The sequence below is a fragment of the Piliocolobus tephrosceles genome, chromosome 8, assembly GCF_002776525.5.
Source record: "Piliocolobus tephrosceles isolate RC106 chromosome 8, ASM277652v3, whole genome shotgun sequence".
In the NCBI taxonomy this organism is placed as follows: domain Eukaryota; kingdom Metazoa; phylum Chordata; class Mammalia; order Primates; family Cercopithecidae; genus Piliocolobus; species Piliocolobus tephrosceles.
The window spans coordinates 88,742,762-88,769,586 of NC_045441.1; the positions used below are offsets into that span (position 1 = coordinate 88,742,762).

Below are 26,825 nucleotides of genomic sequence, written 5' to 3' on the forward strand. Positions count from 1 at the left end.
ACTCAGGATTACATAAGAATCATTTTTCAATTGTGTAAGCTTTTAAATTGACCCCCACTGTAGAAAGAACAGAAGCTTGCATTTTCTAAGTATAGGTAGAATATTTGTCAGGAGAAACAAAAAGAGAGTCCTCAAATGTGTGACATGTTTGTTCTTTTTGTCTTTTTAGTGGACAATCTTTACTAAATGTTATAGAAATTTTTCATTTTTGGAGTAGTTAAAACTATGGATATTTTCTTAGTTTAAATACATTTCCTATAATACTACCCAGTAGATAACATAAATTTAGGAAACACATTGATACTAAATTGGCAAAGTGTTTAAAATATAGTGCCCATAATTAACACTAATCTTTTCACTTGGGAAGATGTATCATGGTATGTATCGAAATGCCTATTCCTAAGAAGTTTATCATCAAAGATGTCAGGATGTACAAATTTGATGTGATGGAATATGGACAAATAAACATGCAAAAATTTATAAATTGATTGTTTTTCTTATGTAGATGAATGGACAAGCTACCAGTTTTTGCAAGCTACAATTCTGTTACGTCTAGTATTAACCTTTTTTACCTTGTTATTGGGGTACTTGTGTTTTCATGGTTCAATATCAGTGTTTTCCAACAGGTCACATTTTAATATTTCATAAGAGAGTTAATAATTTGATCAAAGAATACCAAAGTTCTCCGATACAAGTAAATGTTATGCATAATACTGTTATTGAGTTTGTCTTTATTATGTCACTTTTAATCAAAGAAATAATTGTAACTGATGTTATGAGTGGTGTCATATGGTGTGAGAGTAAAACTGCTAGTATCTATAAGTACACTAGACTGAAAACTCCCACAGGATTTCCTTTACCTTTGAATTTAGTGGAACCAGCTGAAAATGCACAATATGATGTTTTTATACAAAGGCAGAATACAGAGAGTTACCTGAAAATGGAATGTTCCTACTTGTGCAATTTTGTTAGTGAAGTCAGCTAAGAGATCACCCTGGAGATGCTACTTGAAGCAGCCAATGCCTACTGCACCTCAGGGGCCTTAGTGAAGAGAAGAGCATATACACTGTCAGAGCAGGGTATTCAGTCCCACCAATATAGTATGAACAGCCCATTTATCTCTCTACACTCTGGAATTCAGTGAATATTTTAGAGGTCTTCAAAAACTAGGAATAAGATATTGCAGATTATTCTTTCGTGGTCTTGAATAATGTCAGTAATGGCAAATGTTCAGTAGTGAGTGAATTAAGATAATTAATATATAAATGTGTTTATAATCTTTCAATATAAGAGGCACTAGGTATATGTAATATAACACCTCTGCACTGCTGCCTGACCACTAGCAGGGAAATCCAGGAGGTTCCCTGGAGGTAGCCTACTAGAATAATTCAGAAATTCTTTTCACAGTTCATGATCTAAGCTGTATGGGAGAAAGGCAGGCATTTTTCTCATATTCTTCACTTTTAAGATGGCATTTGAAAACACAAACCTATTGTTTCTTCCCAAGGAGGAGGAGAAAGTTTATCATATACAGAGCTTGAGTTAAATTATATAAAAATATGTTCAGAAAAAAAAAAAAGGTCCAGAGATTTGCCCTTTTCCTCTCCCCTACATTCTCCATTACTATTTCTTAACTAGACATATTCTTAACTAGAGCTGGAAAGGAAGGGATCATTAGGATTAAAGAGGAGAAAAGACAGAGAGAGAGAGGCAAAGAGAGAGAGAAGGAGACAAGGTATAAGGGTAATATGAGGTGTGGAATATTTTCTAGTTGATTTCCTACTGCCTTGTACCCCAATGGGTACAATATTGAATCCTTCTCTCTTCTAACTGAATATTTCACTCCACACTAATATTAAGAAAATATACTGGCTTAGGGCAAGCCTGGTAGAAAAAATGATGAGATAATTACTCCTGTTGAGGCAACACATAAATCTTTTAATGTATTTTCTAGTTACAAGGTAAATTACATTAATAAGTAAAAATGTAGCAAATATTAAAATGGCAAGATGCTGTCCTGCTTTGTAGAAATTTTCGGTCAAGATTCGAATTGAATTTGGCTATATCAGGCAAATATTTAAAAGTTCATGAATAGTTATGCATTATGGCTAACTTTATCCCAGCTCAATAGGGTAACATTGGTGAGATTAATGCAAAATTTTAATATTCTCCCCCAAGGGTTTCCTTGAAAAATACTGCGGTCCTCAGGACAGAAACCAAGGAAGGAGAGAATGAAGGGAGAAGAGTCCTGGTGGATTCATCTACTTCCCTTTGTTGATATCTGTTCTCTCCTTATCTTTCACCATCCTGCACTAATGAGGTTACAGGGAAGGCAAAAATAAGCTTCTTGATAATGGAGCTCAGAGAAGAAAAAACAAATAAGCCAAGACCTATGTTGAGAAAGAAATACCAATGTACATGGAAAGCCCCAGATATTCAATCATGGGAGCTTGGCAGACAGGGTAGGTGTTTGAAGTCTCAATAAGGATGAATGCTATTGCAGAAATCCAGGAGAATGGCTGCTTAAGCATAATATGTTCTCTTAGAATAGTTGGTGAAGAGACAGTTAAATAAAGGCATGGATATGGCAGAAGAACATTCCTAAAATATGTTAACATTATACATGTAGATTTAAACATGGAATATATACTTATGCAGATAGAACTTGCAATAGAGTGTTAATTAGTGTATCTGTATTGGGTATTATAACCAATTAAATACAGATTTATCATAGTTCAGAGAGCTCAGGATTTGAAATCAGCGGCCTCTACTCCAGCTCTAGTACTTCCCACTTATAATAATGATAATTAATTGTCTGCATCTCAGTTTCCTCTATTTGAAAATAGGAGTAGTAATGGTATTTTGCCTATATATTTTACTGGGTTTTTGAGATAATCAAATGGAACAATATCTGTGAATGTACCTTATCACCTAAAAACTATTTATATTATTAATGTTTTTGCAGACCGATACAAAGTGAGAGTATTGGAAGGAAACAGGTCCTAAAGAGAAAAACCTTGAAAATGGTATGATTTTATATTTCAACAAGTGCTAGGATAATGCTAATATAGAAGACAGGATAAACTTGCTCTTAAATAGCATAAAACATATGATTTATCTTGATAGATTGCACTCACTCCAAATCTCATCTTCCATATCTTTGACCTCTAGTTATAATAACTCAGAAGATTATTACATTGTCTGGCATTTTCCAAGTTTCATGGCCTATTTTTTTTTTTTTTTTTTTGCTGTAGTGTACATATATCCATTTGTTACATGTATTCACTCTACAACACACATTTTAGAATTAATTCCATTTACAAGAAAATAATTGATAGAGAATTCTAAAAGAGCACAATGTTAAATAAACATTCTGAGTGATCATTCTGGAGGCCGTGGTATTTATTTTATACCCAAGGCAAATAAAAAATGAGGTAGTGACTGAGCCAGTTTTTCCTGACCCAGCTCATAGCTTTGGTTCCTCATCCAATAGCTTGGTATTATCAATAGTGACATTAGTCACACATCCCTGGGTGTTAGTAAATAAAAACTGGTCATAAGACATGATTCATAAGCAGAGTGATTAAATAGGACCCAGGAGGAAACACTAGCCTGTGTGCCCAGAGCTTCAGGGAGAGACAGTGAGAATTAAGTGGTGGATTTATTAAGAAATAGCCTATATTATAAAAAATACCACTGGATAAATTGTGAGGAATTACAATATGTTTTGTTGAGTCTGGTTTATACAAAATATGCTTTCTGTGGAGACAGTCTTCCTAAGAATTTTAGATAGTGCTATTATTTGTGATTTTATATTTGCTACAGACAAATATTGTCCATGTATCACATTGAAAGTCCCCGAATGGTTCTATGAATTATTAAATTCTTATCTGGATGTTGCACTTTACAGTGGGAAAACAGCTATCTTTTAGTATAGAAATAGGGTGAGGGAAGGTCTGGGTTAGAAAAAAATAGTAACTGGAATTTATATATGAACTGGGCCAGTTTTGGAGTGGAAAATGTATGTGCATGAAACCATTTTTTTTTCTGCTTTGCAAGGAAAGCATTCTATACATAATATATAATCAATGCCTGTTCTTTATTAATAAATATATTCAATAGCTGTGATGTCATAATGAAATATTCTTTACAAAAATTATGTTGCCATATTGTTATTTTGCTATCCAGGTCAGATTTGTCATCTAGTCAGAGCTGAGAGTATTACATAGAGAGGGCCTCTGTTTCTTTCTGGGATGAGATCAGTTGGTGGCCTCAGTTCTATGACCACATAATAAAGCACCAAACCATGAAATTGGTTGTTACTGGTGAAAAGTATTGCTAACAGTCTGCTCAGTCAGTTTTATTTCATCAAAGACATTTAAAGGAATCATCATTGGGACTTCTTAGTGGGAGTGTGTGCAAAAATGTATTTCTTTATCTTTGTATGTAAAACTCTTCTGTGGTTTAATAGAGGAATTTAGTCTGCAGGAATCCAGAAATATCACTTTGCATGCATGCATGCCCCTCCATACATATCCATCCCAGTGTAAAAGTCTTATAATTTCAGTCTCTGAGAGTTAAAAACAAAACTAAACTAAAATTATACCATTTATAACATTTTCCAAAGGGTGCAGAATGAAGATTTAGATTATTTTCTTGGTTTTAATAGACAGGGCCATAAGTTAGTAGTTTCTAGTGTAACATATGACACTTTGTCATACTCTATACATTATACAAACGATGATAGTTATTTTGATAATTTTGTTTTCACAGTAAAGCCTTACATAACATTGGAGGTATAAGAGAAAACATCATTGTTATTGTTAATTCCTTAGTCTTAAGTGAGCATTATTCTTTGCACTCATGATAGGAATGATAGAGACAAGACTGGATATTTTATAGTCTGGATATTCTGGACTAGGAATAAAAAGGACATGTCCATATCACATTTACTCCAAGTGTTGCAATCTCTGATATTAAGAGAATGTTTTTGGTCATAAACAGTGATGATTTCAAGAAAAGACATCTCAGTGGAACTGATAACTTTCCTTCATATGGCCCCTATGGTGGTCAAGACAACTGATGACTCGAGAAGTTTTCAGCCCTGGTTCTAATGCCTATTTCAGGATATTCTAACCATAGGGGTCCTTTACCTTGGTAACCTTACCTCCACAACTGGTATGAAAAAATAAAAGAGAAATCTGTTGTCATGCCTGACTTAGAAATGTGTTTCATTTCCATCCTTGGTACCTAAACTCTCAGCCATCACTGTGCTCTGCTCAAGGATTTAGCTTGTAGCCTTGGCATAGGAAACACAGTAGCTAGAAAACACTCTTACATTTGAATTGCAGTGGCCTAAAAACCCTAGACTTTGGATGAGGCATATCTAATTTGAATCTGGCCTCTGACTGCATGGCATGAGCAAGTTATTTAGGCTTTCTGAATATGCATTTTCTCATCTTTAAAGTGGTAAAACATAATCTGCAAAAATTTGAAAGGATTACATGAGATAATGCAGATTAATGTGCAGAATACTTAACCCTTAGGAAGCTTTTTATAAATTACTCAATAAATCAGATGAGATTCAGAGATAATTAATCTAAAAGCAATCATGAGCAAATTGTTAAATTACAACTTAAGATGAAGAGAGATCCTTAATCATCAGATTTTTACTTAAAAGCAAAGATTTTCTTTAATGAAAACCAGCTCTTACTAGAGTAGATAACTTGAAAGAACAAAGAATATAGATGTCTCTCATGTTTGTAAGTTATTGTAAGAATTATTTTGTTTATACTTTAAGGAAAGTTGGAATTTTATCTGATGGCACCTTGGAGACAACAGACCAAATCCACAAAATAAACAGTACTAACAAAGGTAATTGTAGGCCCAGCTTTGTGAAGCACAATAGAACTAATATTACTAAGGCCAGACCACACTGCCTAAAGTTAAACTAAACAGTATGCTATAGGCAGCTATCAGCTCAGCATGTGTTGTTTACTTGGAAAGTGAAAGAAAGTCTCCCACTTTGCCTTCCCTTAGATGAACAGGTGAGATATCTGGTGCCATGCACAGTTCCTGACACTTCGTAGGCATTCAACAAGTGCTCATCAAGTGAGTATCTGAATAAAACAAAATGATTTAGAACTGTGTTTTTCAAAGGAAAAGGTGATAGGAGTGGGATGAGCAGGAATACCCATGAAACTGAGGAATCCTGGACAACTATTTATGGCCCCTTTAGCATAACATATGTTAGAGAAAAGGCTGGGGCTTTCTGTCTATTCACCTTCTTTCTCATCAGTGCTGCATTTAGTGAAACAGCTGGGACCTCCAGGCGCCCTCCTGATACATCAGTTGAATTCTTTCATCTACATTCTCTCCTCCACCTTTTTCTCTACTTCCTCTTCTTTTTCTTCCTTCTCTTTCTTTTCCTCTTCTTCCTCTCCTCCTCCTTCTTCTATTTATCTTGTGATGTCCTTGTCATTTCTGGGTTATCACTACACCACCCCCCCCTTTCTCTTTTCACTTAATTCTGTGACTACCCTTTTGTGCAGCTGGCACCACCCCTTCTTTCTTTTTCTCTTCTTCTACTTCTCTTCCAGATAAATATTTTTTATTTATTCCTCACCTTAAGCCAAAAGGGGAAAGAAAACATACTTTTGGTGAAAGATATGTATTCATTGGCCTTCTGTGTACCTTCAATATTTGTTTCTTTTTTGTTGTTTAACACAATAAGTACAAAACATAACCTTTGAATTATTTAGGAAAACTTTAAACTTACTAGGTATTGAAAATTGGTTGAAATCCATGATGTAGGAAATAATGAAATACTAAATAAATAGCTCACTAGCCGCCTGGATAATGTACCCTCTTTCTCCAACCTGTTTTCCTGCTGGGAAGCTGATGCTCACAGGCACCATAGGATTGTGGCAATTGGAGAGGACAGGAATTAGGGCACTGCACAGGAGAGAGCAGAGCCTGCCAGCCAAGTATTCTGTAGCTAAACTCGGGTTAAATGTCAGTTAAAATATTATTGATGTAAACCTATTTCTATGCACTTTTGGTTTGTTTTATCTGAGTTTTGAGCTTTAATTTAGGGAAACCAGAATAAAAAGGGGGTTTTATTTACAGGATAGAGTGGTGGAACAGAATCCCTAAGAATAAGTCTCAGGGGTGATTTTAGGTAGCCAGATCAACCTCAGAACCGGAAAAGAACAGCAGCAAAGAAAATGAGAATAAAAGGGTGAAAATAGAGGTCAGCTGAGGACACTGACTCTTTCCCTCCTGATTTGTTCTTTCCCAGGAAATGATGGGAATGGAGAGGGACTTTAAGATACCCTGTGGAAGTAAAGTCAAATAGGAAATGTGCTCCCAGCATTGTGTATAGCTGTTTACTCCTGCTGATTGCTTTTTTTGTAACACTGAGTCAAAAAGTTTATTATGAACTTCAGGTCCTTTCCAATTATAGAAATGTAGGGCTCCTTTTTTCTCCTGACCAGGCTTCAAAAGGGTTTCTCCAAAACACTTTTGAAACTGGAATTAGGAGATAGTATGTTGTAGTGGAAAGGGTATGGACTTCCAGTTTTTGAATCTACAGTATATTTTATTTGATGCTGTCTTATTCTTGCTGAATCATTGAACTGAGGCTTCCTTTCCTCATCATTATAAAGGGACTAATGAACACTGTCTTCCTATCTTATATGATTTTGGTAGAAAAAAATTAAATGTATCACAAAGATGAATGACATGGTGTTGTAATATCTTATAATACTTTCTAATTTATGTAATTGTTTTTAAATATATTTAAAGGTCCTTCAGGGCAAGGAGTAATTTTTTGTAAGACCCTTGGGGATGGAATAAATTCACTTCAAATCATTCCTAAAGGCTATAATTACAGTCTGGGTTTTGGTGTCTATTGAATTGAAATGTACATATATTTAGTTGGCTTCCATATTATGGTCAAAATAACACAACTATAAAGGCCAACTTAATTTTTTTATAAGGTTCAGAGCTACTGCTAAATAATTCACTTGCAGAATGGCTTGATTGGATTTCATTGCACAGGAGATGATGCTACTATTATGGAAACTGGAGTTAAATGAATGCTATACAGAGTGTGGTCCATGGACTGCAACATCAGCATTCCCTGGGAGCTGCTGAATCAGATATACTGAGTCAATAATTCTGAGGCTCGGGAATCTCTGTTTTAACAATTCCTATGGGTGATTCTTAGTGAAGACTCAACTATGAGAACCCCTGGGCTGTGTGTATGGAAGGATGCTACAAAGGAGCCCCAAGTTCATATTTACCGTTTTCGTTTATTCCTCCTTTCACTTCATCTCCTAGGTTAAGGGTGCTGTCAAATGTCCAAATGACAGCCTTGGTCTTGATAAATATATTTAGATTCATAGATATCTAACTATATCACCATTATCTGCTTATTTTTGTATTAAATATAAAGTGTACCTATACATTGATGATAATTTAGCATATAATTTAAATATTTTAAAAGATTATTGATGGTGTAAATTGTAGCATGTTGTAGCTATGATTGAGTTCTGATGAGAAAACATCTAATATTTGTCAATTGTGGAAAAGTATTTTGTAAAATTCAAAAACTCTTTTATGCCTCAAAGAGAAGTTTTCTGGGACAAATGAAATTAGATGTCGCTTATCACTTCATCCCTTTGTTATACATCTTGATCATTGCCTGTATTAATCTGCTCTCGTGTTGCTATAAAGAACTGCCCAATAGTGTGATAAAATTAAGACATTCCATTAATTCCATTATGAATGACCTCATTGCTCACCATGCACGATAAAGCTGTGTTGTTTTCACACAATATACATATTAAAACACATAATTCATTTCAGAGTGCACAGAACACTATGTTATTATAGAGAAAGCCTTTTTAAAGTTTTTTTCCCTTAAATTCTTTTGGGGTAAAATCAATGGATATAGCTTTGGAACATAGTGGATAGCTATATATAACGAAGAATTAACAAAGTTTATTGCTTTAAACATTTCAATTTTAATCACATTAATAATAAGTAAAGTGACCACGTGCGTTTGTTAACTATCATAATCTTTTCAAGGGACAGAATACAACAATTTCCTCCTTGATGTCTTGGACACTAGCCCAGAAACCACTGTCCTACCGCCTTGTAAAGAACTCCTCTTTCTAAAATATACGTTAAATTAGCAGAATATTTTGAATGAAAAAAAAAAAAAAAAAGAACTGCCAGAGACTGGATAATTTATAAAGGAAAGAAGTTTAATTGACTCACAGTTCCACAGGGCTGGGGAGGCCTCAGGAAACTTACAATCACGGCAGAAGGGGAAGCAAACACATCATTCCTCATATGGCAGCAGCAGAAGTGCAGAGCAAAAGTCGAAAAGCCCATTATAAAACCATCAGATCTCCCAAGAACTCATGCACTGTCAGAAGAAGAGCTTGGAGGAAACTGTCTTCATGATTCAATCACCTCCACCTGGTCCCACCCTTGACACACGGGGATTATTACAATTCAAGGTGAAATTTGGGTGGGGACACAGAGCCAAACCATATCATTGCCTTCAGAGAATTAAAAGAGCCTATAATTTTTAAGTATAATTGGCTTATTATTCATTCATTTATTCCATAAGTATTTGTTTAGCTTCTTCAATGCTTTAGGTACGGAGCATTATGCTAGGATTTTAAGAATAAAAAATCCAGTTTTACAAACATAATGTGGTATACTGTTTGGAATCCTGGGATAGTAAAGGATTATTAGATAAAAACTAAGGAGATCTGAATAAAGTATGAATTTTAATTAATAATACTGTATCAATATTGGTTTATTAACTGTGATAAATGTACCATATAAATGTATAGTGTAAACAAGGGGAGCTAGGTATAGGTATAGGGGACCTCTCTGTACTCACCACAAATGTTCTGTAAATCTAAAACTATTTTAAGAAGTTTAACACACACACACATACACACACACACACAACTTTTAGTCAAACCCAATTCTCAAGAAACTTAAGATCCAGTTGTAAAAGGAGACAAGTCATAATAAAGTAGGTTGCTTTTTTTATATCCCAAGGGATGCTATAAAAGCACAAAATTGGGGCTGAAAAGAGAACCAAAGCTCAGTATTGAAGATGAATAGGAGGAGCTTGGGAAAGATGTTATGAACAAATTAGCTATGTCATACTCTGCCTTGCACCATCCTGCCATGTGCCTACAATCTTCCCATGGCATATAATGCATTGTATTCTCCCAGAAATTAACTTAATTCCACTGTGTTTGTGACTCTACCACACACGCTAGTATCACATGTTCTTTGTCCTTGTTAAATTTAATTTCCCCTGTTTCTAAATGACTTTGAGAAATTTTCAGATTTTTTGTGTGAGTAATATATGATTACTACAAATTCACAGAGTTTGAACATACTGAGGACAATTATATTGCATTTTATTGCTTGCATTCTTAGAATCTAATAAACTTTTGATACTGAATATATTGTATGTATTGCATTTAACATACAGAATTTAATTGCTATATCTATTCACACTAGTGTTACCAATCTTAATTCTCTTGCTGGATGCCACATACAAATACATTCCTAACAGAGATAGCAGAAAATGAAATGATGGGGTTGGGAGAGCATTGAGAATACAGGAGATATGATGAGAATATTTCTCTTCTGCCCCTTTTGCAACACATTAGGCACTAGTTTGGCTTCAACTCTTCTATTACAAAGGTTCTGAAGAGAAATCCAGGACTGCTTTAAAATTATTCAGAAAATATGTGTAAATTATTAGAAGATATAGTTTGAGGCAGTGGCAGAGGATAGTATGACTTCATCTGGGCCATTCAAATGATTATTGTCACATTTGACTCAACTTTTCTTCCCACTTGCTCCAATCATGATCTCCCGATTTCCAATATAACACCTCATTCATTTCTACAGTGACAAACTATGAAGAAACAGAAAAAAAGAACTAACACATTAATACCATGACAAAGCAGAAAGCAAAGAAAGTCAGAACTGGGAAAGAGTGATAACTTACCCAACATCTTTGTTTTTTCAGAAATGCTCCAATTGACCAAAAGCAAGGTTTTTTGTTTTTTTATTTGTTTGTTTGTTTGTTTGTTTTTTTGGTCAGTCTGTCCCTGCGCAACAATTTTATGAATAATTTGGCCATTTGTCTTTCATTTTTCATTTTAAAATCACAGCTATTGGTAGTAACATAGTGAGAAGGCAAAGCAATGACTAGGTTTTATCATTCTAATTAGTTTATGCAAGGTATTTTACTTTCTCAACCCAGGTTATTTGAGAAAGAACTTATGAAAATTTCATTTTACTAAGATTTTATTATATCTATAAGCCAAGCAAAAATGTTTTTTCATGTACTTAATTTATCAAAATCAATTGATAATATCTTTTGAAATGCTATATCCTTAAGTTTTTTTTGTTGTTGTTGTTGGTACTAAACTATAATTAATCAAATATAATGCACTTAACAGAAACTGTAAACTAATGGGCATAAGCAGAAATGTCATATTCAGAAGAAAGCACACATTTTTCACCATTCCTTATTATTATAAAGAGTAAATAAAAATGGAAATGAGAAGCACTGGATTATTTTATTTTTAGAAACTAAAGACAGTCTATAAAAAGAAGTGTATAGAAATTAGGATCACTTCTATAATCCTGAGCAAAGCAAAAATGATACAGGTTTAAAGAAAATGTTAGGAAAAATAAAGCTAAGGAAAAAATGATTTCTTTTGAAAACAGCTCTATTATTGATGAAACTGACATAACTTATTTTTCCTGATCCTAAGCAAAATAAATAGTACAATAAAAGCAAACAGAAAATAAAGAAAGGAAAAAGCAATTATAAGCTTGACATTGTCACAAAGCATAAGTGTTACACATATTTCTGGTCAGACGAATGGTAACTACAAATACTTTTTAATTGGTTAGAATGAGTACTAGAATATTGAGCTTGCTGTAAGTTTCAGGTCTGGATAAACTTGAGCTAACCATATGGTTTATTCTTAGAATAGCCATATCACCCATAATCAAAATGTAAATTATAAAGAGAAAGAACTTTTTTCAAAGTCAAATGTTGTAATTTTAGCTGTTGGGACATTCGATTATCCAAATCATTGTACATTTCCATTAATATGAGAAGGAAAATCTTTTTTTTTCTTATTTTTGTCCAGAAAGAAGAAAGAAGATGGAGAAGATAGGACTATAAAATACTAGAATGGTTTTAATGAGCCACCCAAACATTGATTTTATTATTATATTGTTATAGTCATAAGAAGTTAATGTGTTTAAACTTCTATAACACATTCATGTGGTTTAATTTCCTTGTAATTCCCCAAAGCAAAATTTGCTTGTAATAATATTTAAGTAATCATAATAAGAAGGAAAATATTATAGGTAAGTCAACTGTACAATTAAAAAAACAATCAAAAGAATGAAACTGCATTTTGTTATTATACTGTCAGAAGTAAGACAAAAGTTATGTACTGGGCACTGTTTTTGACAGATTTTTTTGCCAAATGTTTTTTACTTGCTCCAAAATGTGTATGCCCAAACTGAAGTCTGATATATTTTAGGATTGCAGAAGGATTTTTCCTATCTGTAGAAAAAAACTGAATTATCTATGATTTAAAAATCAATAAAGTTAAACGAGAATAAAAATGAGACATAAAACTAAAGAACCATTACCAATGAGATGGCTTATACACTAATAAAGCAGTTATCACTCAGAAACGCATTAGATGCCTTTTATAGTATTTGTCTCAAGGGACATAAATTACAATTCAAGGATTTTAATGTATGTGGTTGTGTTTAGAATATAATATTATGCTTGTTAGATACTTAAGTTTTTATATTAGTCAACAAATAGTTATAACTGTTTTAAGTTAGAAATGCCATTTGTCCTTTTAGTCAGCTAATTTATAACTATAGGATAGTTAGAAGAGTTGGCAGTATTTCATTTTTGAATGTCTAGAATACTGTTAATATGAGAAAACAAATACAAAATTGCCACTGGTTGTTTTGCTATGGGTGGAAAAGAATTCCTGCCAGTTAAGGAACTGCTGCAGGGAGTGCTCTCTCTGTGAATGGTGTGTGTAATATTGCAATTTTGTTGCTGACAGCATTGCTGCTTTTCACTTCTGCAATTCCCCACCCAAGCTCCAAGTTTCCACTCACACTGCTAGCCACCAAAATCTCCCTTTATCTTCTATGACTATTTTTTTTTCCTCTTAACAAATAGGCCCAGCTGCTACTGCAGCCGGTTGCCCACACTCTCTCCCATACTGCTCTTGCTGAGGATGGCAGGCAGAGTAGACAGGAACAGCTGAGATTGGCTTACTTTGGCATCTAAATAATTTTGGGTGGGTCCTTTCCTAACTGTATTATTCCATTTAATTTTATAATCTTTCCTTCTGTTGAACTTTTAAAAAGCATAAATTCTGTTTCCCTACAATGTTTTTCTCGTCTGGCTGTGACTCTCTTATACCTGGCTGCTCAAGATAAACAAATTGGTTCCTTTTGCACATTGCTAATTTTTTCCCAATGTTAAGCACTATTTAGGAATCAAATGTGGTAGAAACAAATTTATTGGTATGATCTTGGACATGTTACTTAATCTTTCTCTGGCTAAAGGAGGTGTATAATAAATATCATCTTCTCATTGGTTGTGATAAGGGTTAAAGAAAAAGCTTTTAAATGTATTTAGAGTAGTGCCTGGCACATAGTAATTGCTAAGAAGGTGTTTGTTAGAAAGCCAGAGAGAAGAAGAAGAGGTAAAGAAGGGGGCCTGGGAGAGGGAAGAGCAGAAGTAGAGAGGAAAGAGGAAAAGGAGGAAGGAATAATTGCTAAATGGAAAAACTAATAATTGCACTTAGGGAATTAAAATCAACCTTACGGATTTAGCATTGTATGTCTTATTTCACAAAAACAACAACAAAATCGTTCATTAGAAAAATACTATAGTTTAGGAATATTGTATAATTTTGCCCAAATCGGATAATTTTATTGAGGGTAGGAACTTTAGTGATTATTTCCCACTCTGTGAAGTCATCATGTCCATGGCTTCCAGATAGGTGGTCACATGTTTATCATTTTGAATTTGTGCATTTTTGTGGAGAGGGAGATGACTGCCTGACAAGGAATTCCATTTCATTTTGTAATAGTCTAGTGAAGAGCAAGTACTTACCTACCTAATCTCAAATCATTTTCCATATTTTAGTCTTAGTTTTTTTCTTTAATGCTAGCAAGAAGGACATAAGTCATGATGGACCTCCAAATATATAAAGATAGTGTATTAGTTCATTTTCATGCTGCTGATAAACTATACCTGAGACTGGGCAATTTACAAAAGAGGTTCACAAGGTACTTACAGTTCCATGTGGCTGGGGAAGCCTCACTATCATGGCTGAAGGCAAGGAGGAGCAAGTCACCTCTTACATGGGTGGCACCAAGCAAAGAGAGAACTTGTACAGAGAGACTCTCATTTTTAAAAGCATCAGATCTCATGAGACTTATTCACAGGAACAGCATGGAAAAGACTGCCCCATGATTCAATTACCTCCCATCAGGTCCCTCCCACAACACGTGGGAATTGAAGATGAGATTTGTGGGGGGGCACGGTCAAACCAGATCAGATAGTTATCATGCTTTTTTGTCATAGGTGAATATTCCTCAATATCTTGACTGTTCTGTCAGTATTTTGGCCATTCTCCAGTTTGTTAATGCCCCTCTTAAAATGGAGCAACAGAATTTATATTCCAGAGATGCTTGCTTTATTTACAGAATAGTGGTGCTGTTAACCAATGACTTTTTGTTTTTTTCTTTCTTTGAGATGGAGTTTTGCCTTTGTTGCCCAGCCTGGAGTGCAATGGTGTGATCTCGGCTCACAGCAACCACTGCCTCCTGGGTTCAAGCGATTCTCCTGCCTCAGCCTCCTGAATAGCTGGGATTACAGGCATGTGCCACCACGCCTGCCTAATTTTGTATTTTTAGTAGAAATGGGGCTTCTCCATGTTGTTTAGGCTGGTCTCAAACTCCTGACCTCAGGTGATCTGCCTGCCTCAGCTTTCCAAAGTGCTGGGATTACAGGCATAAGCTACTGTGCCCGGCCAACCAATGACTTTTATTTATTAAAGCCACCCGAGTTGACAGCAGCTTATTTGGCAAATATGCCATTTTATTTGATTACCGTCAGCCTTTCTAATGGTTTTCTCATAGGCTCTGTTGAGCCAACTTTTTCCTTTATTTCATGCAGGTGGTTTGTTTGCTGAAGTTAAGAAAAACCCTCTTCTACTCCCTCCAGTCTAGAATGTAGATATGTGTAGTAACAATGTGTGTTTTCATGTCCTGAAAAAGACATGAACTTTGGAGTGAGACATTCCTATATTCAAAGACTATATAGTTCTGCTATTGTGTGTCTTTGCTTGATTTGCTCAGCATCATTTTCCATATTTAATGTCTTCAGGAAACTGGCTACTTAAAATGGTAAAAGTTGCATTCACTGTCTAAATTCTTTTAAAGTTTTTTTTTTTTTTTTAATTTAAGATACACATTTCATGGACTTTATCTAAAATGTCAGTATTTGGAAGGAGTTTAACATACAGTTGAAGCAAATTTTAATTAAAGTATATGAAATATATGCTTTTCTGGCTTTCCTGGATGATGCAGACCAAAAAATGTCATTGCCAGTTTTCTTTATAAATATTATAAAATTATTTACATACTTATAGTAAATGAAAGATCAATTTTAAGGTCTGGATAAACGTGAGCTAAACATAACCATTTTTTAATATGAAGAAACAAAACCATCTTTCTTCATGGCTAAAATAAACAGAAACCTTTTTAAATGTCTTAATTTTTTATTTAAAAAGAATCTGGAATGGTCACAACAGAATGGCAGAATTAAAATACCATCATAGCTGTGATTGCTTAATTTTATAACTTGAATTTGCTGTCATCTTGTAGATTTGCCAGTCTCTCTTGCAGAAAGTCCCATGTTTTTTAAAAAAAAGCATATAATTTTTCAGAATAATTTTTAATTAACTCCTTGTAAGTCAAATGGTAATCTGTAAAAAATAATTTCACAAAAGATTTTATGTGTCAAAAATATTCATAATTTCCTCAAAATTTAAAATAACCCTATATTTTAGCCAAATCTCTTTGCAGCCTCTATTTTGTTTTTGTTATAGGATTAACTTCACCAAATGCTCTTTTCCTACATTACCAGTTTATGAGCTGCTTATACTGTCTTGGAATTTTGAGTATACAGGAAGAACTATTTTAAGAATAGTAAAACATCATCAGTATAAGGAATATCACTAATGATCATATGCACCTCTCCATACCACAGTTCTTGTAGCAATAATGAATTGACAATATTTCAAAATATCACACTGTGATAAACAAGAATGTCTGATCTCAGAAGATAACACATGACAGACTCAATGCTCTACCATAAATCATTTTGAATTTGTGTACCTTGTCAGATATCTTCGGGATGTTTTTCCATCTGCTATCAGTATATTGTCTTCAGGTGCTTTCAATATTTGAATATAATATTAATCCTCTGACTTATAGACATTAATTAAAGTGATAGGGCCAACCTTTTGCTGTCCTATTTTATTTAATATGACAATCTCATCAATATGAGGAAATACAGAAATAAAAGACACATTCCTTTACATTATTATAGAGATTGTCAACGTCAATTTTTCGTTAAGAAATGAAATAATTTTTATTCCCAGGCAAGATGGCCGAAAGAAAGAGCTCCCATCTGTAGCTCCCAGTGAGACCAACATAGAAGGCAGGTGATTTCTGCATTTCCAACTGAGGTGCCTGGCTCATCTCTTTGGGACTGGTTAGACAGTGGGTGCAGCCCACAGAGGGTGAGCGCAAGCAGCGTGGAGTGTTGCCTCACAGGGAAGTGCAAGGGATTGGGGAACTCCTCCCCTGGCCAAGGGAAGTCATGAGAGACTGTGTCATGAGGGATGGAGCTATCAGGCCCAGACACTATGCTTTCCCCATGGTCTTTGCAACCCATGGACCAGGAGATTCCCTCTGGTGTCTGCATTACCAGAGCCCAGGGTTTCAAGCACAAAGTTGGGTGACTGTATGGGCAGACACTGAGCTAGCTGCAGGAGGTTTTTTTCATACCCCAGTGGTGCCTGGAACACCAGTTAAGCAGAATTGTTCACTCCCCTGGAGAGGAAAGTGAAGCCAGGGAGCCAAGTGGTGTTGCTCAGTGGATCCTACCACCACAGAGCCCAATAAGCTAAGACCCACTGGCTTGAAATTCTTGCTGTCAGCACAGCAGTGTGAAGTTGACCTGGGACACTCAAGCTTGGTGGCGGGACGGGCGTCTGCCATTACTGAGGCTTCAGTAGGCGGTTTTCCCTTCACAGTATAAACAAAGCCACCAGAGAATTCAGATAGTGCAGAGCCCATCCTAGCTCGGCAAAACCGCTGTAGCCAGACTGCCTCTCTAGATTCCTCCTCTCTGAGCAGGGGATCTCTGAAAGAAAGGCAGCACCCTAGGCAGGAGCTTATGGGTAAAACTCCCATCTCCCTGGGACAGAGGACCTGGGGCAAAGGGTGGCTGTGGGTGCAGCCTCAGTCGACTTGAATGTTCCTGCCTGCTGACTCTGAAGATAGCAGTGGATCTACCAGCACAGTGCTTGAGCTCTGCTAAGGGACAGACTGCTTCCTCAAGTGGGTCCCTGACCCCCAGGTCTCCTGATGGGGAGATACCTCCTAGCAGGGGTTGACAGACACCTCATACAGGAGAGCTCCAGCTGACATCTGGCAGGTGCCCCTCTCAGATGAAGCTTCCAGAGGAAGGAACAGGCAGCAATCTTTGCTGTTTTGCAGCCTCTGCTGGTGATACCCAGGCAAACAGGGTCTGGAGTGGAACTCCAGCAAACTCCAGCAGACCTGGAAAAGAGGAGCCTGACTGTCAGAAAGAAAACCCACAAGCAGGAAATGATAGCATCAACATCAACAAAAAGGATGACCACTCAAAAACCCTATCTGAAGGTTATCAGCCTCAAAGACAAAAGGTAGGCAAATCCACGAAGTTGAGGAAAAACCAGGACAAAAAGCCTGAAAATTCCAAAAACTAGAATGCCTCTTCTCCTCCAAAGGATCACAACTCCTCACCAGCAAGGGAAGAAAACTGGACAGAGAATGAGTTTGATGAACTGACAGAAGTATACTTCAGAAAGTGGGTAATAACAAGCTCCTCCGGGCTAAAGGAGCTTGTTCTAACTCAATGCAAGGAAGCTAAGAACCTTGATAAAAGGTTACAGGAACTACTAACTAGAATAACCAGTTTAGAGAAGAACATAAATGACCTGATGGAGCTGAAAAACACAGCATGAGAACTTCGTGAAACATACACAGGTATCAATAGCCAAATCAAGAAGAAGAAAGGATATTAGAGATTGAAGATCAACTTAATTAAATAAAGCATGAAGACAAGATTAGAGAAAAGATTATGAAAAGGAATGAACAAAGCCTCCAATAAACATGGGACTATGTGTAGAAACAAACCCTACATTTGATTGGTGTACCTGAAAGTGAAGGGGAGAATGCAACCAAGCTGGAAAACACACATCAGGATATTATCCAGGAGAACATCCCCAACCTAGTAAGACAGACCAATATTCAAATTCAGGAAATACAGAGAACACCACAAAGATACCCTTGACAAGAGCAACCCCAAGACACATAATCATCAGATTCACCAAGTTTTAAATGAAGGAAAAATGTTAAAGGCAGTCAGAGAGAAAGGTCAGGTTACCCACAAAGGGAAGCCCATCAGACTAACAGCAGATCTCTTTGCAGAACCCCTACAAGCCAGAAGAGCATGGAGGTCAACATTCAACATTCTTAAAGAAAAGAATTTTCAACCCAGAATTTCATATCCAGTCAAACTAAGCTTCATAAGTGAAGGAGAAATAAAACCCTTTACAGACAAGCAAATGCTGAGGGATTTTGTCACTACCAGGCCTGCTTTACAAGAGCTCCTGAAGGAAGCACTAAATATGGAAAGGACAAACCACTACCAGAAACTGCAAAAACATATGAAAATGTAAAGACCATCAACACTATGAAGTAACTGCATCAACTAATGGCAAAATAACCAGCTAGCATCATAATGACAGCATCAAATTCACCCATAACAATATTAACCTTAAATGCAATTTGGCTAAATGCCCCAATTAAAAGACTCAGACTGGCAAATTGGATAAAGAGTCAAGATCCATCAGTATGCTGTATTCAGGAGACCTCTCTCACATGCAAAGACATACGTAGGCTCAAAATAAAGAGTTGGAGGAAGATTTACCAAGCAAATGGAAAGCAAAAACAAAAAGCAGGGGTTGCAATCTTCATCTCCGATAAAACAGACTTAAACCAACAAAAATAAAAAAAAGAAAAAAAGAAGGACATCACATAATGGTAAAGGAATCAATGTAACTAGAAGAGTTAACTATCCTAAATATATATGCACCTAATAGAAGAGCACCTGGATTTGCTAACTATCCTAAATATATATGCACCTAATAGAGGAGCACCTGGATTTGCTAACTACCCTAAATATATATGCACCTAATAGAGGAGCACCCGGATTCATAAAGCAAGTTCTTGGAGACTTACAAGGACACTTAGTCTCCCACACAATAATAGTGGGAGACTTTAACACCCCACTGTCAATATTAGACAGATCAATGAGACAGAAAATTAACAAGGATATTCAGGACTTGAACTTAGCTCTGGACCAAGTGGACCTGATAGACATCTATAGAACTCTCCACCCCAAATCAATAGAGTATACATTCTTCTCAGCACCACATCACACTTATTCTAAAACTGACCACATAATTGGAAGTAAAACACTCCTCAGCAAATGCAAAAGAACAAAAATTGTAACAGTCTCTCAGACCACAGTGCAATCAAATTAGAACTCAGGATTAAGAAACTCACTCAAAACTGCACAACTACATGGAAACTGGACAATCTGCTCCCAAATGACTAGTGGGTAAATAATGAAATTAAGGCAGAAATAAATAAGTTCTTTGAAATCAATGAGAACAAAGACAAAACTTACCAGAATCTCTGGGACACAGCTAAAGCAGTGTTTAGAGGGAAATTTATGGCACTAAATCCCCACAGGAGAAAGTGGGAAAGATCTAAAATTGACACCCTAACATCACAATCAAAATATCTGGAGAAGCAAGAGCAAACAAATTCAAAAACTAGCAGAAGACAAGAAATAACTAAGATCAGAGCAGAACTGAAGAAGATAGAGATATGAAAACCCTTCAAAAAATCAATGAATCTAAGAGCTGTTTTTTTTTTTAAAGATTAACAAAATAGATAGACTGCTAGCCAGACTAATAAAGAAGAAAAGAGAGAAGCATCAAATAGACACAATAAAAAATGATAAAGGGGATATCACTCATGATCTTACAGAAATACAAACTATCATCAGAAAATACTATAAATACTTCTCTGCAAATAGACCAGAAAATGTAGAAAAAAATGGAAAAATTCCTGGACACATGCACCCTCCCATGACTAAACCATGAGGAGTTGTATCCCTGAATAGAACAATAATAAATTCTGAAATTGAGGCAATAATTAATAGCCTACCATCCTAAAAAAGCCTACAGGACCAGATGGATTCACAGCTGAACTCTACCAGAGGTACAAAGAGGAGCTGGTACTATTCCTTCTAAAACTATTCCAAACAACAGAAAAAGAGGAACTCCTCCCTAACTCTTTTTATGAGGCCAGCATCATTCTGTTAGCAAAACCTGGCAGAGATACAACAAAAAAAGAAAATTTCAGTCCAATATCTCTGGTGAACATTGATGTGAGGATCTTCAACAAAATACTGGCAAACTGAATCCAGCAGCACATTAAAAAGCTTATACACCATGATCAAGTCAGCTTCATCCCTGGGATGCAAGGTTGGTTCAACATACGCAAATCAGTAAATGTGATCTATCACATAAACAGAACTAATTGCAACAACCACATGATTATCTCAATAGATGCAGAAAAGGCCTTCAATAAAATTCAACACCCCTTCATGCTAAAAACACTCAATAAATGAGGTATTGATGGAATGTATCTCAAAGTAATAAGAGCTATTTATGACAAACCCACAGCCAGTATCATCATGGATGGGCAAAAGCTGGAAGCATTCCCTTTGAAAATCGACACAAGACAAAAATGACCTCTCTCCCCACTCCTATTCAACATAGTATTGGAAGTTCTGGCCAGGACCATCATGCCAGAGAAAAAAATAAAGGGTATTCAAATAGGAAGAGAGGAAGTCAGATTGTCTTTGCTTGCAGATGACATGATTGTATATTTAGAAAACCCCATCATCTCAGCCCAAAAACTCCTTAAGCTGATAAGCAATGTCAGTAAAGTCTCAAGATACAAAATAATGTGCAAAAATAACAAGCATTCCTATACACCGGTAATAGACAGAGAGCCAAATCATGAGTGGTTGCTACAAAGATAAAAAAATACATAGGAAAACAACTTACAAGCAATGTGAAGGACCACTTCAAGGAGAACTACAAACCACTGCTCAAGGAAATAAGAGAGGACACAAACAAATGGAAAAACATTCCATGCTCACGGATAGGAGAAATCAATATCATGACAATGGCCATACTGCCCAAAGTAATTTATAGATTCAATGCTATCCCCATCAAGGTACCATTGGCTTTCTTCACAGAATTAGAAAAAGCTATTTTAAATTTAACATGGAACCAAAAAGAGCCGGTATAGCCGAGACAATCCTAAGCAAAAAGAACAAAGCTGGAGGCATCACACTACCTTACTTCAAACTATAATACAAGGCTACAGTAACCAAAACAGTGTGGTACTGGCACCAAAACAGATATGTAGGCCAATGGAACAGAACGGAGTCCTCAGAAATAACACCACACATCTGCAATCATCTGATATTTGACAAACCTGACAAAAACAAGCAATGGGGAAAGGATTCCCTATTTAATGAATGGTGTTGGGAAAACCGGCTAGCTATATGCAGATAACTGAAACTGGATCCTTTCCTTTCCTTATACAAAAATTAACTCAAGATACATTAAAGATTTAAATGTAAGACCTAAAACCATAGAAACTCTAGATGAAAACCTAGGCAGTATCATTCAGGACATGTCCTGAATGTCCAGTATCATTCAGGACATGGGCAAAGACTTCATGACTAAATCACCAAAAGCAATGGCAACACAAGCTGAAATTGACAAATGTGAACTAATTAAACTAAAGAGCTTCTGCACAGCAAAAGAAACTATCATCAGAGTGAACAGGCAACCTACAGAATGGGAGAAAATTTTTGCAAACTTTCCATCTGACAAAGGGCTAATATCCAGAATTTAGAAGGAACTTAAACAAATTTGCAAGAAAAAAAAAAAAAAACATCAAAAGGTGGGTGAAGGATGTGAACAGACACTTCTCAAAAGAAGACACTTACGTGGCCAAGAAACATAGGAAAAAAGCTTATCATCACTGATCATTAGAGAAATGCAAATAAAAACCACAATGACACACCATCTCATGCCGTTAGAATGATGATCATTAAAAAGTCAGGAAACAACAGATGCTAGAGAGGATGTGGAGAAATAGGAATGCTTTTACACTGTTGGTTGGAGTGTAAATTATTTCAACCTTTGCTGAAGACAGTGTGATGATTCCTCAAGGACCTACAGCTAGAAATACCATTTGACCCAGCAATCCCATTACTGAGTATATACCCAAATGATTTTAAATCATTCTACTATAAAGACACATGCACACGTATGTTTATTGCAGCACTGTTCACAATAGCAAAGACTTGGAACCAACCCAAATGCCCATCAAGGAGAGATTGGATAAAGAAAATGTGACACATATACACCACTGAATACTATGAAGCCATAAAAAAGAATGAGTTCATGTCCTTTGCAGGGAAATGGATGAAGCTGGAAACCATTATTCTTAGCAAACTAACACAGGAACAGAAAACCAGACGCTGTATATTCTCGTTCATGAGTAGGAGATGAACAATGAGAACATATGGGCACAGGGAAGGGATCATCACACGCTCGGGCCTATCCGGGGGTAAGGGGCAAGGAGAGGGATAGTTTTGGAAAAATACCTAATGTAGATGATGGGTTGATGGGTGCAGCAAATCACCATGGCACATATATACCTATGTAATAAACTGCACATTATGCACATGTATCCCAGAACTTAAGTATAATAAAGATAAAAAAGGGAAAAAAAGAAATGAAACCATTTTTAAATTTAATCTATCTCAGGTAAGTAAAGAATAATTGTATTCTAAAAATATGGTAGCAAATATAATTTCTAAATGTAAATTCATGTTTAATGTGAAGTAGCATTTTTTTTTTTCAGGTAGAGATTTATAAAGCAGAAATGTTACTGCTTTTACTGATAGTTAAGAAAAATATAAATTAAAGTCATAATGTATACTTACCAATCTCACTACAGGTTATTAATATGTTGGTGTGTAAATTTTCTTTCAGATATGTAGCAATATATTTGAACACACAGGTTATTTTTGTAAGAATGGGTTCATGTTGTACATGTTGCTTTTTCATCTGCTAAGAAGTGCTTTTTATGCCTTGGATTAGAGATATGCTTCCTCCATTTTATCTCATCATATTCCTTTATTTGAATGTACCATAATTCATGTACCCAATTTTATTATTGCAGGGAATTTTGGTTGTTTCTAGTATTATTTTCTTTTTATAAATTATATTGCTGTCATTATTAGTATACATATGTCTTTATGCACTTGTTTGATTATCTCCCATGTATGAATTCCAAAATAAAATTGCCTGGCGAATGAGAAGGTATTTTGGGAACCTCCTCATGTAGATTTAGAATAATATTATTTTTCCATTTTATTCCACCATCTTCTTATTCAAGCATTACCCTGAAATCAAGGCACTTTAAAATGCTTACTTTCTTTTTTAATTTATTTATTAACTTTGATTATAAGTTCCAGGGTACATGTGCGGGATGTGCAGGTTTGTTACGTGGTAAACATGTGCCATAGTGGTTTGCTGCACTGATCAACCCATCACCTAGGTATTAAGCCCAGCACCCATTAGTTGTTCTGCCTGATGCCCTCCCCAACTTTTCCCCACCCTGACAGGCCCCAGTGTGTGTTGTTTTCCTCCATGTATCCATGTGTTCTCATCATTCAGTTCCCACTTATAAGTAAGAATATGCTGCGTTTGGTTTTCTGTTTCTGTGTTAGTTTGCTGAGGATAATGGCTTCCATTATCTCCATCCATGTCCCGCAAAGGACGTGATCTCGTTCCTTTTTAAGGCTGCATAGTATTCCATGGTGTATATGTACCATATTTTCTTTATCAAGTCTATCATTGGTGGGCATTTGGGTTGATTCCACGTCTTTGCTCTTGTGAATATTGCTGCAATGAACATATGTGTGCATGCGTTTTTATAATAGAAGAATTTATATTCCTTTGGGTATATACCCAGTAATGGAATTGCTGGGTCAAATGGTATTTCTGGTTCTAAATCTTTGAGGTAGTGCCACGATGTGTTCCACATGAATGAACTAATTTACATTTCCACCAACAGTGTATAAGGGTTTGTTTTTCTCCACAACCTTGCCAGCATCTGTTGTTTCTTGACTTTTTAATAATCACCATTCTGAGTGGCATGAAATGGCATCTCATTGTGGTTTTTATTTGCATTTCTCTAATGATCAGTGATGTTGACCTTCTCATATATTTATTGGCTGCATGAATGTCTTCTTTTGAGAAGTGTCTATCCATATCCTTTGCCCACTTTTAAGTGGAGTCGCTTTTTTTTTTTTTTTTTTTTTTTTTTGCTTGTAAATTTGTTTAAGTTCCTTGCAGACTCTGGATATTAGACCCTTGTCAGATGGCTAGATTGCAAAAATTTTCTCCCATTCTGTAGGTTGTCTATTCACTCTGATGATAGCTTCTTTTGCTGTGCAGAAGATCTTTAGTTTATTTAGATCTCATTTATCAAGTTTTCCATTTGTTGCAATTGCTTTTGGTGTTTTCATCATGAATTCTTTGCCATGCATATGTCCTGAATGGTATTGTCTAGATTTTCTTCTAGGGTTTTTATAGTTATGGGTTTTACATTTAAATCTTTAATCCATCTTGCTTTAATCTTTGTATAAGCTGTAAGGAAGGGGTCAAGTTTCAGTTTTCTGCATATGGCTAGCTAGTTCTTCCAGCACTATTTATTAAACAGGGAATCCTTTCTCCATTGCTTGTTTTTGTCAGATTTGTCAAAGATGAGATGGTCGTAGATGTGCAGTCTTATTTCTGAGTTCTCTATTCTGTTCCATTGGTCAATGTGTCTGCTTTTGTACCAGTACCATGGTGTTTTGGATACTGCAGCCTTGTAGCATTGAAGTCAGGTAGTGTGATGCCTCCAGTTTTTTTCTTTTCACTTAGGATTGTCTTGGTTATATGGGCTCTGTTTTAGTTCCATATGATTTATTATTATTATTATTATTTTTTATTATACTTTAAGTTCTGGGGTACATGTGCATAACGTGCAGGTTTGTTACATATGTATACTTGTGCCATGTTGGTGTGCTGCACCCATCAACTCGTCAGCACCCATCAATTCATCATTTATATCATGTATAACTCCCCAATGCAATCCCTCCCCCATCCCCCCTCCCCATGATAGGCCCCAGTGTGTGATGTTCCCCTTCCCGAGTCCAAGTGATCTCATTGTTCAGTTCCCACCTATGAGTGAGAACATGCGGTGTTTAGTTTTCCGTTCTTGTGATAGTTTGCTAAGAATGATGGTTTCCAGCTGCATCCATGTCCCTACAAAGGACACAAACTCATCCTTTTTTATGGCTGCATAGTATTCCATGGTGTATATGTGCCACATTTTCTTAATCCAGTCTGTCACAGATGGACATTTGGGTTGATTCCAAGTCTTTGCTATTGTGAATAGTGCCGCAATAAACATACGTGTGCATGTGTCTTTGTAGTAGCATAATTTATAATCCTTTGGGTATATACCCAGTAGTGGGATGGCTGGGTCATATGGTACATCTAGTTCTAGATCCTTGAGGAATTGCCATACTGTTTTCCATAATGGTTGACAGTTTTTTCCTAATTCTGTGAAGAATGTCAGTGGTAGTTTAATGGGAATAGCGTTGAATCTACAAATTACTTTGGGCAGTATGGCCATTTTCACAATATTGATTCTTCCTATCCATGAGCATGGAATGTTTTTCCATTTGTTTGTGTCCTATCTGATTTCATTGAGCACTGGTTTGTAGTTCTCCTTGAAGAAGTCCTTCACATACCTTGTTAGCTGTATTCTTAGGTATATTATTCTCTTCTTAGCAATTGTGAATGGGAGTTCATTCATGATTTGGCTCTCTGCATGCCTGTTGTTGGTGTACAGGAATGCTAGCAAATTTTGCATATTGATTTTGTATCCTGAGACTTTGTTGAAGTTGCTTAACAGCTTAAGAATATTGGCAGCTGAGATGGTAGGATTGTCTAGATATAGAATTATGTCATCTGCAATAAAAGACAAATTGACTTCCTCTCTTCCTATTTAAAAACCTGTTATTTCTTGATGCTGCCTGATTGCTCTGGCCAGAACTTCCAATGCTATTTTGAATAAGAGTGGCGAGAGAGGGCATTCTTGCCTTGTGCTGGTTTTCAAGAGGAATGCTTTCAGTTTTTGCCCATTCAATA

At 35.9% G+C, this 26,825-nt stretch overlaps 1 protein-coding gene across 2 annotated transcripts in view; it reads left to right on the plus strand.

Annotated features, from left to right (window-relative positions):
- The window catches only part of SEMA3E (semaphorin 3E), a 278,691-nt gene that overhangs the window by 1,742 nt on the left and 250,124 nt on the right, over positions 1-26,825 (plus strand). The window contains exon 1 of one of the 2 annotated variants that reach the window (XM_023226664.1): positions 5,948-6,047. The exons of the other annotated variant lie outside the window; for it this stretch is intronic. The gene's annotated coding sequence lies outside the window, so the exon portion shown is untranslated. Of the gene's footprint in view, positions 1-5,947; positions 6,048-26,825 lie in introns of those variants that run through there. 2 annotated transcript variants of the gene reach the window in all.